At 38.5% G+C, this 25,569-nt stretch overlaps 2 long non-coding RNA genes across 3 annotated transcripts in view; both read left to right on the top strand.

Moving 5' to 3' along the window:
* Positions 1-7,854: 7,854 nt before the first annotated feature.
* LOC136855228 (uncharacterized) lies at positions 7,855-9,695 on the top strand. The gene is made up of 3 exons (XR_010857954.1): positions 7,855-8,024; positions 8,820-8,911; positions 9,255-9,695. It is a non-coding gene; the product is annotated as an uncharacterized lncRNA (long non-coding RNA).
* A 7,782-nt stretch (positions 9,696-17,477) lies between these two features.
* The window catches only part of LOC136855338 (uncharacterized), a 65,639-nt gene continuing 57,547 nt past the window's right edge, over positions 17,478-25,569 (top strand). The window contains exons 1-2 of one of the 2 annotated variants that reach the window (XR_010857981.1): positions 17,478-18,678; positions 22,226-22,431. This is a non-coding gene — a long non-coding RNA (uncharacterized lncRNA). The remainder of the gene's footprint in view (positions 18,679-22,225; positions 22,432-25,569) is intronic. The other variant, XR_010857982.1, reaches the window with a different exon arrangement.

The following is a 25,569-nucleotide window of genomic DNA, read 5'->3' as shown; positions in this document are numbered from 1 at the left end:
TGGAGTGGAAGGATATGTTTTAGGATCACTTCAAGATTTCCATTACAGATAGGCAACAGCGAGTTGCTGTTGATGGGATCTTTAGCACCTATCATGTCTGGTGTTCCACAAGGTAGTGTTTTTGGTCTGAAGTTATTTTTAATGTATGCAAGTGATATGGTTACTGCCTTGGAAAACAAGATTGTTCAGTATGCCAATGATGCAACAGTTGTTGGTGTAGTCTCCACTAATGAGAAATGGAGCGTATTAGTGAATGGTGTAGTCGATGTGGTATGAGGCTGTACCCCTGTAAAACAAAAACACTATTGATCAGTATTTTTCGTAGATTTTCCACCCCATCCTCCCTTTCAAGTGAATGGGACTCTGACAAAAGAGCGTAAAGCTTTGATTACACTTGGTGTAACTTTTGACCCACATATTATTTGTGAGAAATACCTAAAGAAAGTGTCAGCAAATGCGACACGGAGGTTATGACATATGCGTAAGGCCTCATATATTTACAACACTGGTAAAATTAACGTAACCTGTTTTAGGCCAGTGGCCTTCCTTCACTAGGACTCTTCTACCAGAGGTTTATCTCTCTTAGAGAGGTTCGTGGTGGTAGATTTCTGTTTTCCCTCTAATAGTAGCAGTTATGACTTGGACCATCGACGGATGGTCTCTTGTATGTCAAATTTTTATAAGTTGCATTTTGATAGAGAACTTTCGCAATCGCAGTTGATCCTTGCTCCTCTATTTCGGCCGAAAGTCACGAGATTTGCTGAACAGCAGCAACAACATGCAGTAAATGTCCCACGCTGTGGAACTTCTCAGTTCCAGAGGTCTTTTATTCCTCACACCGTTGGACTGTGGAACAGCTCCTTGAGGACGTGCAATTCCTCACACCATTGGACTGTGGAACAGCTCCTTGAGGACGTGCAATTCCTCACACCATTGGACTGTGGAACAGCTCCTTGAGGACGTGCAGTTCCTCACACTGTTGGACTGTGGAACAGCTCCTTGAGGACGTGCAATTCCTCACACCATTGGACTGTGGAACAGCTCCTTGAGGACGTGCAATTCCTCACACCATTGGACTGTGGAACAGCTCCTTGAGGACGTGCAATTCCTCACACCATTGGACTGTGGAACAGCTCCTTGAGGACGTGCAGTTCCTCACACTGTTGGACTGTGGAACAGCTCCTTGAGGACGTGCAGTTCCTCACACTGTTGGACTGTGGAACAGCTCCTTGAGGACGTGCAATTCCTCACACCATTGGACTGTGGAACAGCTCCTTGAGGACATGCAGTTCCTCACACCACTGGACTGTGGAACAGCTCCTTGAGGACGTGTAGTTCCTCACACCATAGGACTGTGGAACAGCTCCTTGAGGACGTGCAATTCCTCACGCCGTTGGACTGTGGAACAGCTCCTTGAGGACGTGCAGTTCCTCACACCACTGGACTGTGGAAAAGCTCCTTGAGGACGTGCAATTCCTCACACCATTGGACTGTGGAACAGCTCCTTGAGGACGTGCAGTTCCTCACACCGTTGGACTGTGGAACAGCTCCTTGAGGACGTGTGAGTTCCTCACACCGTTGGACTGTGGAACAGCTCCGAGGATGCAGTTCCTCACCGTTATATTTTAATAAATTTAGCTATATTTTTACGTGCAATTTATCTATTACCACTGGTTGTCGTTTCTTTCTGTTCTAGTAACTGATCACTTCTTCTGTGTTTCCTGTTAACTTCTGCGATTCTTTCAAATGAACATATTCTCTGGAAGCTTGAATTTCAAGTTAATGACCCCGTTGGACTGTTCCAAATAAATGAGGCGTTTAGTTTTAACACCGTTGGAATAATAATAATAATGAGGAATAATTAATAATCATTGGACTGTGGAACAACTCCAGGATGGTGTAATGTCAATACACCGTTGGACTGTGGAACAGCTTTGAGGACGTACAATTCTCCTCACACCGTTGGACTTGAACAGCTCTTGAGGAGGTGCAATTCTCAAACCGTTGGACTAATATGGATACAGCTTTACATTGAGGACCATTGTGCAGTTCCTCACACCACTGGACTGTGGAACAGCTATTATGAGATTTTAGTTCCTACACCGTTACTAATAATAATAATAATAATAATAATAATAATAATAATAATTAGAACCTCAAAAGTTCAAGCGAGGATGCATCGACAAATTTTGTATATTTTAATAGAATTATTTTATATTTATAACATTTATCTATTTATCTCTTGTCCAATTTCTTGATGTTCTAGTAACTGATCACTTCTTCAATGTAACTCTTTCAAATGACAACCATATTTTTGGAAGCTTGAATTTCAAGTTAATGATCATTGAAGGCTGTTCCAAATAAAACTTGTTTATTTTAATAATAATAATTAATAACCGTGAAGTTGTCCACAGTGTTAGTGTAATGTCTTTCTCAATATAGATCTATATATCTTTACCTAGTTCCACACATGGCGATTCTCATCTAGGAGAGTATGTAGGTTCATGGAGGGAACTTTATAGATTTTAATAGAACGTTACATTTTCCGTTGTGATTTCTTCACCATTTTAGTGCAATCGGATACAACTATTATGAACATTTTATGAAAAAAAATACTGATTAATAATAATAATAATTATAATTTTTAATAATAATAATTCTAATAATAATAATAATAATGATTGAACTCAAACTTTAAATTGTCGAACTGAATAATTTTCTGATACAACCGATTACTATCCATATGTTTATCTCTTTCCAGGTTCAGACGATCTCTCCTCCATCCTCCTCCTCCTCCCACTCCTCCAATTCCTCCTCGATCCTCCCGTTCCTCCTCCTCGACTTCGTTGTGGTTTTAAACGTCAGCAAAGTATTATCTTTATAGCGTTACAACAAAACTTATTCAGCTCCCCATTTTTCAAAAGTTGTCCACTCTTAAAGTGTTACTGTGTTGGTCTTTCTCAATATAGATCTATATATCTTTACCTAGTTCCACACATGGCCATTGTTCCATCTACGAGTATGTAGGTTCATGCAGGGAACTTAGAAGATTTTGTAGAACGTGAATTTCCGTTCCTGACGCTTCAAGCACTGCGCACGCACCGGATACAACGATTCGAACATTTGCAAAAAAAAAAAAATGTGGACTGATTGGATAACTCCTCCTCCTTCCTGGGATTTTTCCTCTGCTCCTCGAAGTTCTCCTCCTCCAATCCTCCTTTAACTCACTGATTGTTGAACTCAAAGCAAAGCTATTTATTGATGGTTCTGAATCCATTTTCACGCAGTCGATCAAGGACCATATAAGTCCCCTTGCTTATCAGCAAATGGTTAAACCACCGCCGCCTCCTCCTCCTCCTCCTCCTCCTCCTCCTCCTCCTCCTCCTCCTCCTCCTCCTCCTCCTCCTCCTCCTCTTCGTTGTGGTTTAAAGCAAAGCAAAGCTATTTATCATTATAGAGTTGTCAAGACTTGCCCAGTAGTCTTTCAAAAGGACTCTTAAGTCCCCTCTGATTATCGGCAAATGGTTCGAATCACTGGCGGTAAAGATAAACCGTAACAGCTCTGAAGTATGACTGTACCAGGTGGGTCCAGGGTTTAGATCCCAGCCACAAGCGAATCCAGAAAAATTTCTTTTGAGGGAGGCACCAATTTTCATATTATACATACACATGGAGATGCTGCCATATTCCTTCTTCTTAGTTAGTGTATATTGCTGATATAATATATTCAAGTATATGTTGTTTATACATAGAATTTTTTGTGGGCCCTGTTTTTTAGGGTATTTCTGTATCATCAATGACTTCAGAAGAATGAGTAATTTAAAAAGAGGCGAAGTTATGAAATCTATAAAATTTTGGTGCTTTTTTACTGCAAATAAGAAGGATTATAAATGGCATAAAATAATAATCAGAATCTTCCTCGTAATCATCTTCATAACATCAGATAATATGTTACAAGATAAGATATATTTTACGTGAGGCCGTCTTCGAAAATAAATCAATGGCACTCTTCATAACCGGTTCTATATCATCCGTCATTTCACTATGAATGCTCAATTTAGCGAGACCCTTCAGTTTCTCTAATCCTATTCTAGCTCGCCTGTGTGATTTTATGTAATTAAGGGTCGAAATGTAGCAGAGGATGTAGGTAGTGCCCCAAATATCTGTAAGAGTAATTTCGTTATGGGGTAATTTTCTGAGCATTGCACATATGCTTCTAATATTGTCTTGGGAACAGGCTCTTTCGGTTCAGCCTTCTAGCCAGATTTCCATATATTATATTCAGATTCATAACCATTTATATGATCTATTGGCCCCTGAGATATTATGTAATCTTTATACAATAAGCTGTAGGTCCCGTTGCTAAGTAACCAAATGGTTCTTAGCCACGTAAAATAAGTCTAATCCTTCGGACCAGCCCTTAAGGAGAGCTGTTAATCAGCTCAGTGGTCTGGTAAAACTAAGGTATTCTTAACTTATACATTTCTATAGCTGGGACCAAGTTCTTCATTGGAGGGGTGGGTAGAGCTTTCAGCTAGCATGCTGTTGCTTCATTTCTCGTCATAATGTAGTTCGGATTCCACAATGAGCTGTAGGTCCCGTTGCTAGGTAACCAGTTTGTTCTTAGCCACGTAAAATAAATCTAATCCTTCGGGCCAGCCCTAGGAGAGCTGTTAACCAGCTCAGTCATCTGGTTAAACTAAGATATACACAACTTTATACATTTCTATAGCTGGGACCAGCTCATCAAAAGAGCCACAGTGGAAATTGCTAGGGCCTGTAACGAGCGTACGATGAAATTAGTCATAAACATTAGATTAAGTACAAAATCCATCTTCTCCATCTCATTTTTTGAATATTTTGCTCTGAACCAACTTCATTTGGCCAAGTGGAGGACATTTTCTGAAGCATCAATATCATTGACTCTATCTTTCATAAATATTCTGAATCCATTTTCTGAATAATTTCCTGAACCAACTTAATTTGAGTAGAGGACTCTAGCATGAATATCATTGAATCTATCTTTCCTTCTCTCATTTTCTGAATAATTTCCTGAACCAACTTCATTTGAGTGGAGAACTCTAGCATGAATATCATTGAATCTATCTTCTCCTTCTCTCATTTTCTGAATAATTTCCTGAACCAACTTCATTTGAGTGGAGGACTCTAGCATAAATATCATTGAATCTATCTTCTCCTTCTCTCATTTTCTGAATAATTTCCTGAACCAACTTCATTTGAGTGGAGCACTCTAGCATAAATATCATTGAATCTATCTTTCCTTCTCTCATTTTCTGAATAATTTCCTGAACCAACTTCATTTGAGTGGAGGACTCTAGCATGAATATCATTGAATCTATCTTCTCCTTCTCTCATTTTCTGAATAATTTCCTGAACCAACTTCATTTGACTGGAGGACTAGCATAAATATCATTGAATCAATCATCTCCATCTCTCATTTTCTGAATATTTTCCTGAACCAACTTCATTTGAGTGGAGGACTAGCATAAATATCAATGAATCTATCTTCTACATCTCTCATTTTCTGAATAATTTCCTGAACCAACTTCATTTGAGTGGAGCACTCTAGCATATCTGTACTTTACTCTGCAGCTGTTGAGAGAATGGTCGTGTCTCACTTAATATGGTATGGAGGACATTCAAGGCAACAGTTAATTCAGAGTCAACCTTTTCAGTAAACTGCGAGCAGTACCCTTAGGCATGTTAAAAGTTTCAAAGTGAACCTGATGATGTTATGTACTACATAATACTAATACGGCATCTTGCTGCAACGACAACAAACAAAAATCTTAAACTGTTGCATATTTTATTTGCAAGTAATAGATTATCTTACTGGTTTGGCAAAAAAGGAAATAGCGGATACATAGGGGACTTTTGTAAAAGCTACTGGAAGATGCTGGCTTTACATGAAGCATTTCTGTCGCATCATAGTATAATGTATTTTCTTCAGCATATCATTCAGTATTTAAGTGGAAATTGTGAAATGGACAGCAATTGCCTGTTTTGTCAGGAAATACCGAATCCATTGTTATTATCAAGATTATTATTATTATTATCATTGTTATTATTTTGTTTCTCAAAATTTTATTTCTATACTAGATTTTTAATTTTTCCCATTTTTATATTTCTCATTTATGTTATTATTGTCTAAATCTTCAATATTAGTATTTTGTCATTAATTTCATGTTGGGGGGGCAATGTTCCCAAGTGGCCCCCACCCGGGATCCGCTAGTGACCTCAACCTCCTTCCTCAAGATCTTATCCTGTCATTGACAGAGTTTCTTAACTACATACAACATAGAATTTTAAGTCATTCACGATTGCAGATTGACTTTTGAGAAACATATCCTGTGCATGGCTTCTTCAAAGTCTCAATATGTTTTAAGGACCTGTCTTTCTTGAAGGAAGGTTCTTATTATTTTGTTCTGCCATATTTTGAATACAATCCACCACCTAGTGCTAGATTCGTAGTTAAATCCAGCATGCTCGAATTTTTTTCTGTAATGTTCGATACCACACAGTTTTCCGAAGTTTTTTTCATTCGTGACCAAATTCTGGAATGGTCCTCCCTTTTATGACTGAATCGTTGGAACGTCTGAAGTATAAACTTGATCCACATGCTTTTTTTTTGTTTCTATTGGTGAGAAGACGAGCATGAATCTCCTTTGATAGTTTATTTATTTCATCTTTCTTTATTTATAGGAAATCTCTTTTACAGGTCATTCTTTATATCAGGAATTGGCCTTGCAGCATTCTGCTTTTCTAACTGTGCCTGCAGCTTGGCTAAGTAATGATAATATATATATATAATATATATATATATATATATATATATATATATATATATATATATATATATATATATTAACTTTATCGCATACACAATTGTTCTGTGCATTAGTAGAATTACTAAAAGGACCTCATTCAAACTGGATGGTATCTAACGGAGTTTTTTATTCATAAAAAGTTACAAGCTTTCTTGGACAAACAGTCCACATTATCAAGCATCCGTACAATGAGCAGATGCGTAGTCCGGCTGTATTTATATCTGTGTGCTGGGTACTTTTAATCCTATAATCGCCTAGCTCCTCCTGTGTGACCCCCACCCCCTCGTGACCTTGGTCTTTCTCTGATCCCTCCTCCCAGGTGACCGTTTTCCGTGCGTTCTCTTACGTTTTTTCTTTGTTTCCTTGCTACTGTGGAGTATACGATTTTTCTAGATATGCTGTCTTCAAAACCGTTTCCGGTGTTCCCTGCCATCGTGTTGCTGGCGCAAGTTATGAAGGCGTTCTCTACAACCAGTCTAGATGTTTTGTTGGTGTTCCTGTACAGAAAACTCATATTTTCCCAGTCTATTCTGTGATCATTTTCCCAACAGTGTTTGGCAACTGCCAACGTCTGACCGGTTTCGACTTTATTTTCAAGTCATTGACGAAGAACTGATACAGAGTATTAGAAGTCACAAATATATACAATACAGAAACAGTACTGACAAACATAAACAACCATTAGAGACCACATATCCACCCACAGGCCGGTGTCAAGGTAGGAGTGGCCTTCAAAACTCCTACCTTGACGCCGGCCTGTGGGTGGATATGTAGTCTCTAACGGTTGTGTATGTTCGTCAGTACTGTTCCTGTAGTGTATACATATTTGTGACCTCTAATACTCTGCATCAGTCCTTGGTCAATGACTTGAAAATAAAGTCGAAACCGGTCAGGACCTACACCCCGTCTCTCATTCTTCACCTGCGGTAATGTGTGATAAATGAATCACGTACAAAAGTGATTATAATCATATATGTATATATATATAATATATATATATATAAATGTTGCAGGCTTGTTGCAAGCAGGGCGGTAGATGGCGACTTGCAGACGCAGTACCATTCAGATAACGTAACCGACCCCTGGTGGAGCGTTGACTTAGGGTATCTGTACGTCATCCGGGGCATTGACGTTTTACCACACCCTGGAGTCCCGGCTTGGTTCAAGAAGATAGTGGTTAGTATGAAAAGTCTCTTGAATGCTCATGAATTGACTGCTTTCTTGTTGTGTCTATTTTAGAATGTTCTCAACCGTCGCATAGCCAGAGAATAAACTGATGTTTTCCAACTTAGTGCATTCTTGCGAGCAACTGCAAAGAATTTAGGAGATTAGTTCTTTTTTTTTCTTTTTTGCCAATGTTAAAGCCACATCGACAGCTGAGAAGAAAAATGATGAACAAGACAAGTTACTTTTTGATGTCAGCAGTTCAAAAGAAATAAGTAAGACAGTTTGCGTTTTATATCAATCTTTCAGTCTTATCGGCAGGGCTGAAACAAAAAATGACGGGTTTCGTTTTGTTTCAACCTCAGCTTTATCAATAATTGCCATGTCAAATTACGAAGAGAAGGCGGCTGCTTGCCAAATTTAGCTGTGATGATGTGAATGTCACACATTGCAATAAACCGTGTCATCTACGCGTAGGTAACTGACTGAATGAACTTCACAGCAGTAAGTGGGGAACGAATCGCTGGATAACGCTGCACCACCGTAAGAAGGCCTGGCTAGGACTACTCATGAGTTGGTAACTTATCGCATAAACGTCACAAACAAGCTGTATACAAGTTGATGACTGCTTGCGGTTATCCAGCATTGGCCAATGATTCCCTCTCTGCGCTTACCGCTGGCGATCTGCTTTTGTTGTCGTGTTTCTGACTTGTTTTAATGTAATGCCGTAATGCGGACGCAGCCCAAGAATCGAGATTGATCGAAATGTACTGAACTCTCTGCTTCTCTCTCTCTCCAATCGCACAGATTTACGCCGGAACAGCTTTGCCTACAAATGGAGATTTCTCTGCTTATACCCAAGTCGGATATTTTGCTGGGAATTGGAACGGATCCAACAGGTGAAGTATACTCGGCTGAAGTTTATTGGGTTATATATGATAACTGACTTACAAACTTAGCATTACATATATTGATGATAACGGATAGGTGACCTTCATGGCGTTCATATTTTTGAATAGCAAAGTTCCATGCCTCAAAAACTGTACTTTTCATAATTCATTCATCATTATACGGAATGATCTACTGGGTCCTAGCGCTTGGCTTCAGGCCTAGGCCTAGTATTTTAATCAAACCCTTCGGACCAGCCCAGTGAGAGCTGAAAGTCAGCTCAGTGGTCTAGTTAAACTACTTCAGTAATAATAATAATAATAATAATAATAATAATGTACTTTTCATTTTCAGAATTTTATTCACACCTCCAATTGGGACCATTGCTCAATATGTAGCCATGAAAGGAACTTCTGGGACAGAATACCTCAATATAATGGACGTAAAGGTTATGGTTTAAGCAGAGCAATGTCTTTTTTTTTATCATTTTATCATTTACATGTCTGATCCAACAGCCATAATAAAGATTCATCTCAGTCTCGTCACAGATGGCAGGTAATATTCAGTTATGTATGAGGGAGACGACAAATATCAAACCGCTTTTCTAAAACTTAGAGAAAATTGTCAGTTTCTTCAGGTAAAGTTGATTTGGAGGCAGTGGGCGGTCAATACTGAAATCTGTTTTGGTTCACAAGTCCAGCAAGTAAAAAATGCACAGAAATTTCTTCAGCCCAGTGGAGTTTCCTCAGCCACGGCCCATGAAACTCTCAGACGCAGCCCATGAAACTTTCAGCCACTGCCGGTAGATTCAGGTACATTTTTTGATGATGTTTTTGGAGGGTGGATGGCCAACATACCAATTTGCAGCCCTCTAGCCTCAAAAGTTTTTAAGATCTGAGGCTGGACAGAAAGGTGCTGACGGACAGACAAAGCCATCACAATAGTTTTCTTTTCCGCGAAACTGAAAATCACGATAGTCAGAAGGAAACCCTTGAGTTTTTATGCAAAATAATTTATGAATCCATAACCAATTAAAATTCTAAGATAAACTTCCAAATTGTCACGCACTTTTCAAGCATTAAATGCTGAAGAAAAAAATAAAAATAATTCCTTTGCATTTGAAGACTATTCCTGTAAAAATTGCTTGTGGGATATTTTCAAGACAGCAGCTTTTCTGACCAACAGCACAGACCCTTTTCTCGCGTCTCCCAGGAACAGTTGACACGGACGCGCTTTTGTAGGTAAATTGGAATTAACCTGAAGTTAGAAAGTTGTCGTTTGATATCACATGGCCAATGTCTTATACTAAACAGACTCATTTATAACCAAACTCTAATGCTTTTCAACTCGAAAACAGTGAGGCATGAACTGAAGAACCTTTTCTATACATGTATCATGTATATGCCTACACACATATACACATATATAAATATATATATATATATATATATATATATATATATAAATATATATATATATATATATATATATATATATATATATATATATATATATTGTGTGTGTGTGTAAATTTCGTTTGTCACCCTCACAAAGATAGCAAATGCACATAAAACTATATCTGACTTGCTACTCAAATAATGCTGATAATTTCTGTTTTATGATTCACACAATAAAGAACTAGGACTTTAACAATGGTGTTTACAATCCTTGCTTGCAAGTAAAGTTTCCAAGTCAGGGGAGTAGCTAAATGCTCATTGAATCTGAAATTCCCGTCATAGAATATTCCATACGACCGTCAATACATTATGAATGAGAATTTTATGGACAAAACTAAAGTAAAACATCATTTGCACATGTTAGCAGCTTATGAAGAAACCCTGGTACCTGGGACCCACAAAATTCGTTTAACTTCCATTCGACCTGTTCGTGATACGTGCGCAGTAAGTTACCGGCGTGTGTTCATGACGATTTTTGCTGCAATGATCCGTTGTATATTCGGCGACTGAAAGGCTTTCCCTCTCGAAAAATTAAAAAAAATCGTATTTAATTATTTAGGAGAACTGGGGCGAGTGCGGATCGACGGGATGCCAGGTCCTAACCTAACCAGACCTTACCTTCCTACCTAACCTCACTTTGGGCACCGTGCCCTGACCTGGACGGGCCGGGGGCCTTTATTAAAACCACACACACCCCTCCCCCCCACCTAACCAACCCACAAGTAACAAAACGTCGGAAACAATGGATTTAGCTCCCGTTCGGAGGTGGTCCCGTCATTCTGCGAACTAGCCCTTTCAAGGAGTAAGCTATGTACGCATGAAACATGACGTTATATTGTATGCTAGCACTGAATGGATGCCTTTAATATTTCAACATTTGACCAGGTATTACTGTGCGTAACACGTAACGCCTTTGTCATTTTGGTATGGCCTCCCATACAAATATGATGAGCCTCGTTTTCTGTGGACGCTATTTTGACAACCGCTGTACGCTCCTCTCCATGGCCACTGCTTCGAGCGTCACGGCAAACAAATCTTGGTCAATAAGTACCTATTAATACAAACAATGTTGAACAATTTTAGTACCAAATAATACTGCACGAATTACAAGTTAACGTTGAGTAATAAAAAATGTAGATTCAACAACCGCAAAGCCTGATGTTTTTGATCAATTGCATCACGTTATGTAGTGCTAAAGATTCTTCTTATAGTGTTAGAGATTCTTTATACAATGTTAGAGAAACCACCGTATAGTAAAAAGTATATATTTTATTGGGAAAAACTCACAGACAGCCTCGTTCAGGCGTTGTTTGTTTTCATGGAGTCGTATTTTTGAAATTCGTAGGTTTTTACTTTTAGAATGACAGAATCAACATCAGCATTCGGAATATACTTGATAATTTAGTAACTGTCACTGACACGGCATTGCTTGCCTTTTAAGCCTTTTTTTTTGTATTAGGTGACGTGTGAATGTACATGATAGCCTATACAAAAGAAGATGACATATGCCAATCTATTGACCAAGATTTTACACATGTAACTGTTCTCCAGGAGTAGGCCTATTAGAGAATTGTTCTCAAAAAGTTCATGTGTCTATTTCACATCGTATCATATCCAGTTACACGTTCTAGGCACATGTTCAGTTTGTCTTTAAGTAGTTTGTAACAATTCATCATAATCTCATCCATGGTTTGATGAGTAAAAAAATGGTTTGTAATGCTTCATCATAATCTTATACATGGTTTGATGAATCACAAAAAAATTCGTTTGTAACGCTTCATCATAATCTCATCCATGGTTTGATGAGTAAAAAATTTGTTTGTAATGTTTCATCATAATCTCATCCATGGTTTGATGAGTAAAAAAATTGTTTGCAACGCTTCATCATAATCTTATACATGGCTTGATGAGTAAAAAGAAAAATAGTTTGTAAAGCTTCAAACTAGTACAAGCATAGAAAAAAAAAGAGCAAAGCAATATTAAAAGAAACAAATATCTGCATCACGAAAGCACACTCACACATACTAAAAATTAAAAACACAGCATCTTCGTGGACCTCTCGTGGTTACTGAGGGGAGGCTTCAATTTTAAAGTGGACTACAGGCTTTCTACAGTACTTGCCACTCTGTGGGGGCCACTCAACTACAGAGAATGGAAAATGACTCTTAAGCATAGGCGGTGAAAACTATTTCCTGCATGACCCCTTATGGCACTGAATGGTGGTTTTGCTAAAAGCTTGTTCGTTCTAAGAGATTTTCCCAAGTGTTCCAACCATCGTACACGTGCTCGGCGCTTTTTTGTCCCACGTCAATTGCATTAAAGCATTTACACTCGTATTTGCAAACAACATGAGACTGTAGTTCGGGGGCTACTATGTCTTTGTACTGAAACAAGCTACCAGTGGTGTGCTTAGGTTTAAACACTACTCTGGCATTAACTTGGGATGACATTCTCTTAAAATTTTTAATAGTCTATTTTTAACAGATAAGCTTTGTTACCACGGAAAAACATAGTTAAATATAGTACCGCTTTATTGGCTTTTGAAACAGGCACTTTAACAGCTTCTCTAGCTGTTTACCAACATATGTATCCGTGAAAACCAAATTAAAACTGTTTCTATGAAGCGTGTCTTTCTTAAACTGGAATTCTGAATGAAGACTAAAATAACTTGAACAAATGTTAAATGCAAGGAGAAAATTTAGTCGTGAGCCCTGTCAATGTTGGTTGCTTGTAGACTGATGTCGAAAAAGTGTTGTCTCTGTGTGTTTACTTAGAAGCACGTCAACGAAAGCTAAAGTATTAGTGTTCTCTACTTCTGAATTAAATTCAATATGTTGGTGTTTTGAGTTAAAGTAATCAAGAAACAGGGGTACATGTTCTTCAGATCTAAATATTAAATATGTTTTTCCATGGTAATAAGAGTTTTCCTTTTAAAAATAGACTATTAAAACTTTTAAGAGAATTTTATCCCAAGTTAATGTCAGAGTAGTGTTTGAACCTAAGTACACCACTTGTGGCTTTCTTCAGATCTAAATATTAAATATGTTTTTCCATGGTAATAAGAGTTTTCCTTTTAAAAATAGACTATTAAAACTTTTAAGAGAATTTTATCCCAAGTTAATGTCAGAGTAGTGTTTTGAACAGATCTAAATATTAAATATGTTTTTCCTAAGAGTTTTCCTTTTAAAAATAGACTATTAAAACTTTTAAGAGAATTTTATCCCAAGTTAATGTCAGAGTAGTGTTTGAACCTAGGTACCCCACTGGTAGCTTGTTCAAGTACAAAGACATCGCATCCCCCGAACTAGAATCTCATGTTGTTTGCAAATTGCAAATACGAGTGTCATTGCTCTAATCCAATTGACGTGGGACAAACGAAGAGCCAAGCGCGTGTACGCTGGTTTGAACACTTAGGAAAATCTATTAGAACGAACAGGCTTTTAGCAAAACCACCATTCACTGCTAAAGGGGTCACGCCGCACATAGTGATCACCATTTGTGCTTAGAGAGTCACTTCCCATTCTCTGTAGTCGAGTGGCAATAGTAGAAAGCCTGTATAGTCCATTTTAAAATTGAAGCCTTCCCTTGGTAACAACGAGAGGTCCAAAGAGATGCTGTGTTTTTCATTTTTAGTGTGTGTGTGTACTTTCGTGATGCAAGTATTTATTTCTTTTAGTATTGCTTTGTTATTTTTTTTCTATGCTTGTACATTACCAGTTTTTTTATAACCTTTTGTGTAACATTACTGTATTCTAATGATCGTTTGTGATTTAGTGAGTTTTCAATTTTTTTCTTTCTTTTTGTTGTCAGACCTGATGATGGAGACAGGTACTCTGAAAGCGGTAGTCTTAATTGAATAAAAAGATGTTTTATGTACAAGTACTGGTTTTACTCCTTCTGTCAAGACTCTGCTTTCCATGGGATAAATCAGTTACATATATATATATATATATATATATATATATATATATATATATATATATATATATATATATATATATATTTATGTATATTTTTTTATATTGTATTTTATGTCTGTATTTTTATTTTATTGTATTTTAACTGAGCAATATTTTATGAATTTTATTGATTTTTAGAGGCATGATGTTTTAAAGTAATTTTATTCATTATTTAACAGATTCCCTGATGATGTAATAAAGTTATTATAAACGTTGGAAATAAATAAATTATGCTGAAATTAGTACGTTTATATATATATATATTTGCGCTATATATATATATATATATATATATATGTGTATATATATATATAATATATATATATAAATACATAATTAAGACATTGATATGTGATTTTCATTAGAATCCATGAATAAACATATCGACACAAAGAGGTTTATCGAAATAAAAAAAAATCATGTTTATCATTCCTATTGATAAATATACGAGGCTGCGCTGCTTGAAAAATAATTCAGTTGAGCTTGCATGTTGCAAAGGACATATTATTATTTAAGACAATTATTACTTAAAAAGCCTTCTTTTGTTACCTATGAAGGAAATTAGAAGACTTTGGTTGGAAGTAGGCTTAGTATTTTCTTTATTATTAATAAATAATCAAAAAAATTTTAAAAAAAGTTTTGTCAGAAATTTTTTTTTTTTGTGCCAGTTCTTTAAGTGACAAGTTAGTTATTTTAAACGTCTTTGGTAGTGGGAAATAATACAATTATTGATAGATAAGATCGGGAGGGCAAGCGCTTTTAATTATAACACTTAAGCGAGGAACGGGAAAGACTTGGGAGAGAGAGAGAGAGATTGTAAGTTTCCAGCCAACTTCAGGGACAGGCCTATTAGTCAGGGGGCGTAAGGCTGCGTCCACACGATCGACCTTTGTTCGACGAACTTTGCCCGGTGTGACGTCAGAAGCGGTTAAAGTTCTGACTTAGCTCGCTGGTTCTCCGTTTATGACGTCACATCGGACAAAGTTCGATCGAGGTGCGCCAGCTACACTTTTTCAGTGTTTCCCGTTCAGTCTTAGTGCAAGGAATGAAGTGAGACTTGTTGCAAGTTGCCTTTTGCCATTTTGAATTATAAAAAAAATGAAACATGAAATATTTGGTAGCAAAAATCCAAAATTCTGCATCGCGAACTGTGTACCGCCATGTCCTGATGACATAGTCTGTAGCTAATATAACATACTCCAAATTAGGACGTACATGGTTTTCAGTAGGTCTTATTTTGTTAATGTTGAAACAGTTTTATGACATAAACAATATGAAATAATAGTATAACTGAATACAAAATATTGGAAAAAAATAAAACATACATGCATTAAGATTAAATTATATTTTGCAAAACTTCAGTCACTTGACACTCACAAGCCAGTTTTATGACATTTTAAACAATATGAAATAACAGTATAACTGAATAAAAAAATATCGGAAAAAATAAAAAACACTTCCATGTATAAAGGTTAAATCATCATATTTTGCAAAACCTCAGTCACTTGACACTCACAAGTCAGCAGTTTAAATCATTGTATAATAGCATTGCTTGGATCAGAATGCACCAAGAAATATTTTTGTTTAAAAACATAAAGCAAAAGGGTTTTTCCCCCACAAAATATCTATTCAACATAGTCACTGTAGTCTTCATCTACTGGTGTCTCATCCATTACGTTCCTGCAGACATCACCACATCCAGCATATCTGTGCAAAGCAACTGATTTTTTTTTTTTTACATCCACATGACTGTGTAATACATCCTGCTTCACAGTTGCATTTTTTAAGTTCTAGCAGTGCCTCAGGGGACGGGGCATAGTGCAGTGAACTAGATTCAGTCGGGCGTCAACTAATCCCCAGTGGTAATGTGTTGGACTTGGAACCTGTGGGTTAGGTTTTTTGAGGACTCCCAAACCAGAGTCATATAGTAAGTCATGGATGTGTGTGGAATCAATGTTTCTGAAGTTGGGGACAACCGTTTGCCTTCTTTACTCTTTTGTGCAAATAGTACCCATCTTAAGTCCCTTACACTACATTCAGAAATGTCTCCAGTTCTGTACAGTAGCCACAAGTACTTTTCCATTTGGTGTGGGATCCAATCTGGCTTCTCACTAGATACACCAAAGGCAGCAAATGCATCAAGGATATTGTCATCAGCTTCCATAAAAGCTTTGAAATGACTTACCACGCCCTTTCCAGCAAACGAGCCTGTGGTGGCTTTTCCTGTAAATGCATACCACCCCGTGAGTGCTTGTGCATTCTTTTGTCCTAGCCTCATGTAGCTTTCTTGAATGAAGATCTCCTCACCCTTCCTTCTATATAGAGGGGTTGACTTGGGAAGCATAGGATAGTGGCCTATTAGAAGCACAAAAACATCAGTATGAACCGAGAAAACATCAGGCTTAGAACAGGGATGTTTATGCATTACATCAAATGCACTGAGAATTACAAGCTGGGCTCCTTCTTCTAGGCTATGCTTTCCAGCAGCCATTTCTGTCATACTAACCACATCAAATAGAGAACAATTAATTTTCGTTTTTGTGCGAAACATGACAGCCACTTTCTGTGACTTGCCTTGGTAAAAACTATATAGCTTGTCGCCAAGATATTTAGCCAGCTCTGCTTTCGTGTTATGTGCAAGAAAGTCTTTCAGACTCGTGATTTTTGTATCATTGACATGGCAGTGAACTGGTGTTGCTCTGAGTGTTCGCTTATCACAAGTTTTTTCCTTGAGGGTTCCAGGTAGATATTGGTCAAAAACAACCCTGATCTCATGATAACATGTACTCATTCCAGCCACAATACCAACAAATTTTCTAGCAAAATGCTTTGCAATTTGATATATCTGGTGTTTTGGACACCATGTTGACTAAACGTACACATGGCATCAATTATCAGAACTGAAGGAACACTGTTCACTGCGTCATATTTAAATGAATGCACCTTCTAGGAGAGGAATACTGAGAACTGTGGTACTGCTCAAGGGACCTTTGTCAAAGTTTCCCTACCATTTGCGTCACACACTTAAAATTTAACTCCAAAAATTTCCAAATTCAAATCTTGGAAGGGGGAGGGCAAACCTCTCTCTCACATTATAATTCCAAAACCTCTCTCTCTCTCTCTCTCTCTCTCTCTCTCTCTCTCTCTCTCTCTCTCTCTCTCTCTCTCTCTCTCTTCATCAGAAACAGTCCTGTCATTAGAGAATACCTGTCTTATCTTGTTATGAAACATCTTCCAACTTTCTCTTTGTTTTTAGACAAAAAAAAACAAAGATCATATCTGAACCAGTCACTCGTTGTTACCCATTTTTTAATCAACAAAAATTTCCCATTTTCAATTGATAGATAAGCAAATAAATGAAAGAATTTTATGGCAAAATCATTATCAAATAATGAATGACTTACAATTCAGCTTCATATTTGTCTTATTAGTGTTGACTCTAATATATCCGTAGAAGCGTGGCTTGAGACTCCCCAATCTTTAGTTTTTTTTTTATTTTCTTATGGAACTGGATAGCATACTTTCTTGATTAGATATTACATGTGAACCTTGTGTTACAGAAGTTAGTAATAAATGAACGTTATTTTTGTAATTAGAACAATTCGGCTATAGAGGCCGAATTCATATTTGGCCTCAGGAGGAAATCGTTCTCTCTCTCTCTCTCTCTCTCTCTCTCTCTCTCTCTCTCTCTCTCTCTCTCTCTCTCTCTCTCTCTCTCTCTCATGCTCAATCACTGTAGCTAAACTATTCGTCAACAGAAGCAGCTCGACTATTATTCTGCTGTGGCTTCAGTGTCATTTAAAGTCCTTTCCTTCCTGATGACAATGACCGTGTTATTGTTGATGAATATTCAGAAGGCTGAGGGGAGACATTTCACGAAGGAAGGAGTGGTCCATCTGACCTTGGCATCTACGTTATTTTTCGTTGGGTGATATTACATGGCGATATTTATTCATTTATTCTTTTCCAAGATTTAGGTAATTTGAAGTACTGATGGCCATAAATTTCCTTAAATAATAAAATAACGCTTCATTTATCTCTTGTCTGAGATAATATAGAACAAAAACAATATGAAGGTTTATTTTGAAAGCGGTATTTCCTGCGGGGCAGGTGCAATGGAACCGTTATCAGCGATAACATTTCTACCATCCCTAAAATTATCTATTTGTCGCTTTCAGAATGTAATTATAATAATATATAAGAAATATATTTTATATATTTATATAAAATAGATTTATATTTGGCGATAAAGATATTAAATGCATTATGAAGAAGTGTTTATGGAAGGAAACGCACCGAGTGACTGGCGACGAATGTAAACAATGGCGGACGTCGTCGGCCTCATTTCCGCCAGTTAACATGGTAAGGGTTTTATTTCCTCCCTTCCACGTATTCTATTTCTTTCCATTCCTTCATTCGGGAGTTAAAAATTGAGTTATCTTCATTCTTTTGGGGGAAAAGAAGAAGAAGAGTCTGAATTGCTTCAATAAATAAACAATTAATGAAGGATTGGCAGAGTGAGGAGGAGGCAGGCGACCGGGAACTTTGTTCTTGAACCTTATTATTATTATTAATTATATTATTTCCATCCTTAGTTACTTACGGACCTTTATTTATGTTTACCTCCTCCTTCAAGTGTCAAGTTGCCTTCATGGTGGAGCTACATTTCTAAAGTTTCCGGTAAAACTTGACTTTAGTTGTACGCCCTGATTCCCACCTGTTGCCGACCGGGGCAGGTTGCCGTCTTTTTGGAGGGGTCGTTGGGGGGGGGTTGAAGCCCACCCTGTCAGGTCAGGGCACGTTACCCTAAGTTAGGTTAATTAGGTAAGATCTGGCTAGGTTAGGACCTGACGTTTATAGGAAAGGTTGGTAATTCTAAGTACTAGCTCCGCGCCTGTTTTTACCTCGGAAACTGGTTTTTTCTCCACTTTTACGGCTTCTGATACCGGGGGCAAGTTTGTTTGTTGGCGGCCAAGTGTCATTTGCCCCCTAACTCCACTCAGCAGTAAAGGGGGACTGTGGGAACACGGGCTCTGGGTGGGGGAGAACAGAGAAGTGGAGCGGACATGTTTATGTTACGGGGGCGCTGGGTGGAGGGGAGAACGAGAGGGAGCCATTACGCAAAAGGGAGGGAGAGGCTGAAAGGGTGGGGGGTAACGAGGCAGGGAGGGGGAAAATTCCTCACATGCATCAAAAGCGGGGTTAAGTGGGGAGTAGTGCAAGAAGGGGTGGGAGGTAGGTTGCGCAAGTGGGTAAAATGTCGGGAACGAGTGCGGGTAGAAGCGTAACACTGGGGGTGAGAGGGAGGAAACACTGCCCAGGGACAGGGACAAATCATGGCTGACAAAAAACAAACTTCACCTACTTTACCAAAAGCTGTAAAAGTGGAGAAAAAGCCAGTTTCCAAGGTAAAAACAAGAGCAGGGAGTCACTTAGAGCTGGCTGGAAGGAGCAACCTGGCAGGAAAAAACATTTTGCAGATAAAAAAAGTTGACACCAACAGAACTAACTGGCCTTACCTTAGGGACCGGGAGGGTAGAGATCAGCCGCTGCTTTCAGAAATGCGTGGAACCTGGTGTTGGGGTCGAGGAAGTGAATCTGGTAAAAACCACATCTCTTCCGACCCTTCTTCTGCGCTGCATCTTAGGTCCTGGCGCACCTAAATGCCCTCTTCTGCAGGTCGAGGCGGCACTCCCTCCCGCAGTGCAGGCAAAAGCACTGTGTTTTTAGCAGGCCGTGATCTTGGCAAAGCCTAATTAAGCGTTCATAATTGCCTAAGTAATAGGCAGAAAGTTGCGGTACCTGAGGTAGCAGTTAGCGCAAGACACTGGGAGAGTGTGCCAGGTTATCGGCTCAGACGAACGCGACGTGGACGGAAGTGATTCAGCCATTGTACTGAACAAGATAGCACAAAATGTGTATATTTTAAGGCATAGGTCTGGGCAGCAGATAAGGGTTGTTGTGGGTCAAGGGGGTTGGGATGTGGGGTTTTGGCACAACTGGGTGTTGGGGAAAGGCTTTGCGTGAGAGACTTTGGGCTTTGGGAAACTTTTTGGGGGGGGGTAACACAAATGGTTATGTTGAAAAACCTTAGCGTTGGTTATGACAGCAAAGCAAAGAAACCAAATTTGGGTGATAAAAGCGTGTTGGGCAAAAAGGTTTTTTTTTGGGGTACAGATACGCTTTCGCCGTGTTTAGTACTGGGTTGGCGGGTTAAATGCATTTCACCATGTTTAGTAATGGGTTCGAGGAAATGGAATCCAGTTGGTTATGAGAAGAGAGTAGAGAAACGGTACTGCCGTGTGAAAAATGTGTGTAGGGAAAGTGTTTTTTTTTTTTTTGGAGGTACAGATACACTTTCGTCGAGTTTAGTACTGGGCTGGCGGGGTAAATGCATTATGCCTTGTTTAGTAGTATAGGGGGGCTATAATCTCCCTGCGCCACGTTCAGTACTAGTCTGGGGGGGTACCCGTGTTGCAACAAGTGCGAGTAAGTGCAACAAAGAACGTTGAAACTTACAAGAATAAACTCAAAAACGTATATGTGTTCTATTCTTTGCTGTGTTAACTTACAGTTTGGGAGGATTGCATGCAGGGTGTGTTAGTTTCATGCATAGAGAAAACATGTTAACAAGTTATTGCACTTGCCAGATGGGATATGAAACGTTCAAAACAGACGCACCCGTGCCCTGTCGTGCAGGACGCGTATGTGAACCCTGGAAACCAGACACAGCCCCCTTAAGTAGGAGGGCGTGTTAGTGCTTTGAGCGATAAGGTTTAGGGGGTTTACCTCAATGTGATTGGTTAGATACGTGTTTGGGGGCGGTTAGCCCCCACTCTCTGAGTTTCCTCAGTAAGGGAGTGAGGGATGAACCAATGGCTCCCCAATAAATGTTCGGGAGGACAGTAGTAGTGGGAGGGGTTGCCTTTGTGTCGGCTCATTTAATGTTCTCGGTTTATTTAGCGGTTTCTCATGCCTCATCGTCTACCCCACCCATAACCCCGTTTTCCCTAGGGGTCCCCTAAATTGTAGGGTAGAAACAAGCGGGTGAGCCGTTACTTACCGAAATAACACTGTCCCGGGGTTATACCCCACCCATAACCCCGCATTCCCATCGGGTCCCCTAGCTTGTTGGTTGAGAGGGAGCAGATCACCTGGTTGGCTTTTCCAGACTGCTCTAGCATATTTATCAGCCTTGGCTTAATTCTCACTCAACAGGAAACCAACCTAACCTAATCTACCTGAAGCATGCTAATCTTCATACCTACCTTGTGGTATCCCGAACACTCTGTCCAAAACTAACCTAACCTAACCTACCCAAAACATACTAACTTTCATTCATACTTTGCGGCTCTGCCGCGACTCCTGTAGGCGTAGACCCAGATTTCCGCATGCTGTAATCTCCAACACTCCTTCCCTAACTTTCATTACCTTCGCTGATGAGCAAAAGAAGCTCGACAATATTCTTCTTGGTTAATTTTTTTGGAGACATTCTCAAGTTTGAAAGATACATTACAGGTTTTATGGTTAAAAGAGTGTACATACAGCTTTTATAGGTAAAAGAATATATTATATTCACAGCTTTTATGGTGAAAAGATGGTGTTACCGTTTTCATTTATTTCATGGTTAATGGAATATACGGTTTTTGTAATTAAAAGACTATACAGTTACAGTTTTTATAGTTAACAGATGATATAGTTACAATTTTTATAGATAAAAGAATATATAGATACTGTATTTATTATTAATGGAGTACTGTATACAGTTACGGTTTTTAGTTAACGAATGTACGGTTTATATTTTTACTGTGAAAATAATATACAGGATAATTACATGGCATCATCACCTGCGACTTGCAAAGCAGTGTCATAATAAGAGTTTTATGCTAATGTACAAATTTGTTTTCAGAGGCAAGAGATTTTTTGGGGAAAGTGACACTGTGCCATCTGGAACAACTAAGTCTTTGACTTTCTCTCAAGATGACATTACAGGTGTCATCTACCAGACCCACAATGCACCAGAACCTCTGCAACTCAGCGGCAGAGAAAGCAGGTCGTAGGCGATGAAACTCAAGATGAAAGGAGCTAAAATTGATGGCAATTTGAACAACCAGGGTAAGGAATTTGTTGTGTTTGCTCGCTGAAATAACAAATATGAATCCTCATTTTACTTGGGTAGTTATTGACTTGGGATTGACAATGTTACTGATTTTGGGCTGACAGTTAAAGTGTTGCTGTATTGTGATCACTTATGGTAATCAGACCATGGATTCAAAGTCATGTTAGTATATAATAGGTACGTTGAGGGATTCCTTCATAAGTAAAGGCTATAAACTGACACAGTAAAGGCTGGATGAGTCATTCACATATTCCTAAAAGCATAAATCGAACCTTCTTATTCTCCTTCGAATGCATGACCCCCGAAGGGCTTCTTTCAACTTTGTCTTCTGTGACTCATGCAAAATCCGTCGAGCGCTCTAGATTCCTCGCAGTTTCCCCTTCAACCCCGAATGTCCTCATCATGGGGCCCAATGCTTGGCCTTTGGCCTAAATTTTATATACGCCTTGCTCTTACCTGGTTATCCTGTCTTGCTAGTTTTGTTCTGGCTAAATACAGGCAGTTCCCTGGTTTACGACGGGGGTTCCGTTTTTACGCCGCGTCGTAGACTGAAAATCATCGTAAACCAAAAAATCATCGTAAACTGAAAGATCTTCGAAAATCGTCAAAAATCCTAAGAAAACCTTACTTTTAATGCTTTGGGTGTATTGAAAACGACGTAAACTGCATTTTTATTTTTTTCATTAAAAACTCCAAATTTTGATTATTCTGCCGTTTTGGAGCCGTATTTCTAACGTCGGATCTGGGTACGACGGTTCGTAACCCGAACGCGTGTCGTAAACCGGAAAATAATTTCTGATGAATATATTTGAAAAGCGTCGTAACCTCGAACGTCGTGAAGCGGACCGCCGTAAACCGGGACTGCCTGTTTAAGTTCGTTTGAGTAACATAATGCCCTGTCAGCAATATTCCTTCTTACAGCTTCATTTTCTCTACAAACTTCAAATTCATATCAGACAGATCACTGTCTGCCACAGCTGTTAATGGAGTCACCTCATACGGTCGGTTGCATATTTGCCCTACAATACCCAAACATATCTTGTAATGGTTGGTTCTTCCTTTCAGCTTTTCATAAGTTGTATTTTAAGAGATCTTTCTCATTCACAATTGAGCCCTGATCCCTTTTTCCTGCCGAAAGCAACCAGACTTGCTTAATAACAGTTTAATAAGCAGTAAATGTACCTCACTGTTGAACTTCGCAGTTCCCAGAGGGCCTTTATTCCTCACTGTTGGACTGTGCAACAGTCTCCCTGAGGAGGGTGTGCAATTGGAACCTCAGAAGTTCAAGTAAAGATGCAGTGCTTTACTACACTAAAGCAATTTTTGCAAGGCATCTAATGCAGTACGTGAGTCTAGTTCCTTATATATTCATATTAGGAGATTTAATATTTCTGTAATGCTCTGGATGTTATTGTCGGTAAATTATTACTTATGATTATTATTATTATTATTATCTTCTTTTTTTTTTGTCTATCGCAGTCATCCTGTTCGACTGGGTTGTTTTTATAGTGTGGGGTTCTGGGTTGCATCCTGCCTCCTTAGGAGTCCATCACTTTTCTCACTATATGCGCTGTTTCTAGTAGCACACTCTTCTGCATGAGCCCCTGGAGCTACTTCGGCATCTAGTTTTTCCAGATTCCTTTTCAGGGATTTTGGGATCGTGCCTAGTGTTCCTATGATTAGGGGTACAAGTTCCACTGACATACTCCATATCCTTCTTATTTCGATTTTCAGGTCTTGATACTTAAAAATTTTTTCCTCTTTTTTTCTCATCTACCCTGGTGTCCCATGGTATTGCGACATCAGTGAGTGATACTTTCTTCTTGGTTTTGTCAATCAAAGTCACATCTAGTCTATTGGCACGTATCACCCTATCTGTTCTGATACAATTGTCCCAGAGGATCTTGGCCTGATCGTTTTCTATCACTCCCTCAGGTTGGTGTTCACACCACTTAGATGAGCTGACCAATTCTGGGTATAATTACTTCAACGTGGCATTTGTTTTAATAGGAACACCATTTGTTTATTTTCCCTTGTTTAATTTTGCGAAATACAACGTGTTATATGTTGTTGAGCATTTCCAAACGGCATCGAACATGACAGGTCAGTTTGGGTCATGGTAGCCAGTGGTATTTGCCAACAACTTCCCCTCTGCGTTGGTGTGTAGTTCACGACCATACCATCTCTGAGGAAAATGAAATGAGCTCAAGATCTGACATGTATTTTAAGTACAGAATTGAAACTCTTTATCAAGTCCTAGATTACTTTTTTTGTTAGATTTAAGAAGCAAGTGCTTTTGGTACTAATGTTGGTTCATGTTGAAACGTTGCATTATACAAAGCAAAGTCATGACAACAAGTGTGGTTTTGTTTCTGCTTACGTTAAGTCTGACATAAAATCACACTTTAATAAAGACATTTCAAAACAGAATATTTTGCATATAAATAACACAAACCAATTTCCAACTTGGGACTAAATCATTCTGGTGCATTGGTATGTAACAAAATTGATGTTAAAAAAAAAGGCTTTAAAAAATGATTTACTCATGAGAAACTTTTTCTCGAGACAATAAAGTATACATGAATATATATACCAGTGTATTAATGCATTGTACTGTATATAAACTTACACAGTTGACAACTGTTGTTGACATATCACACACACACACACACACGCGCACAAGACAATGCTGGAAGATTCAGAAGGCACTTTGAGAGTAACTGTCATTCAAAAAGGTTAAGCTTCTCGCTATTACCTTGTTGTCGGTATATTAAGTAGCAGCATTTCACCTTTCAAACTGGTTTTATAGATTTTACCAAGTACGTGAGGTTTATTTTTCCATAACATTTTTTCACGAATACCAGAATCTCCCTTTATTGCTAAGTTTTCCAAGACGCAATGTAACTTTAATTCGCAGTGAAGTTTTAACTGCTAATCCGTTACGAGTTCGGTTAATTCTGTAGCAATTTAACGAAAAAAACTCTTTCATGTAGGTCTTAACGCTTCATCTGTTAGAAGTTCGGTCAATTCTGTTGCAGTTTCACAAAACGGTTCTTTCATGTCAATTAGTTTTCAATTACACGATATTACAAGACCTTGTTGGTCTCATAAACATGCTGATAAAAGATTTCAGG

This window comes from Macrobrachium rosenbergii, chromosome 31 (genome assembly GCF_040412425.1).
Source record: "Macrobrachium rosenbergii isolate ZJJX-2024 chromosome 31, ASM4041242v1, whole genome shotgun sequence".
Lineage (NCBI taxonomy): Eukaryota > Metazoa > Arthropoda > Malacostraca > Decapoda > Palaemonidae > Macrobrachium > Macrobrachium rosenbergii.
This window is presented reverse-complemented; position numbering and strand designations above follow the sequence as displayed.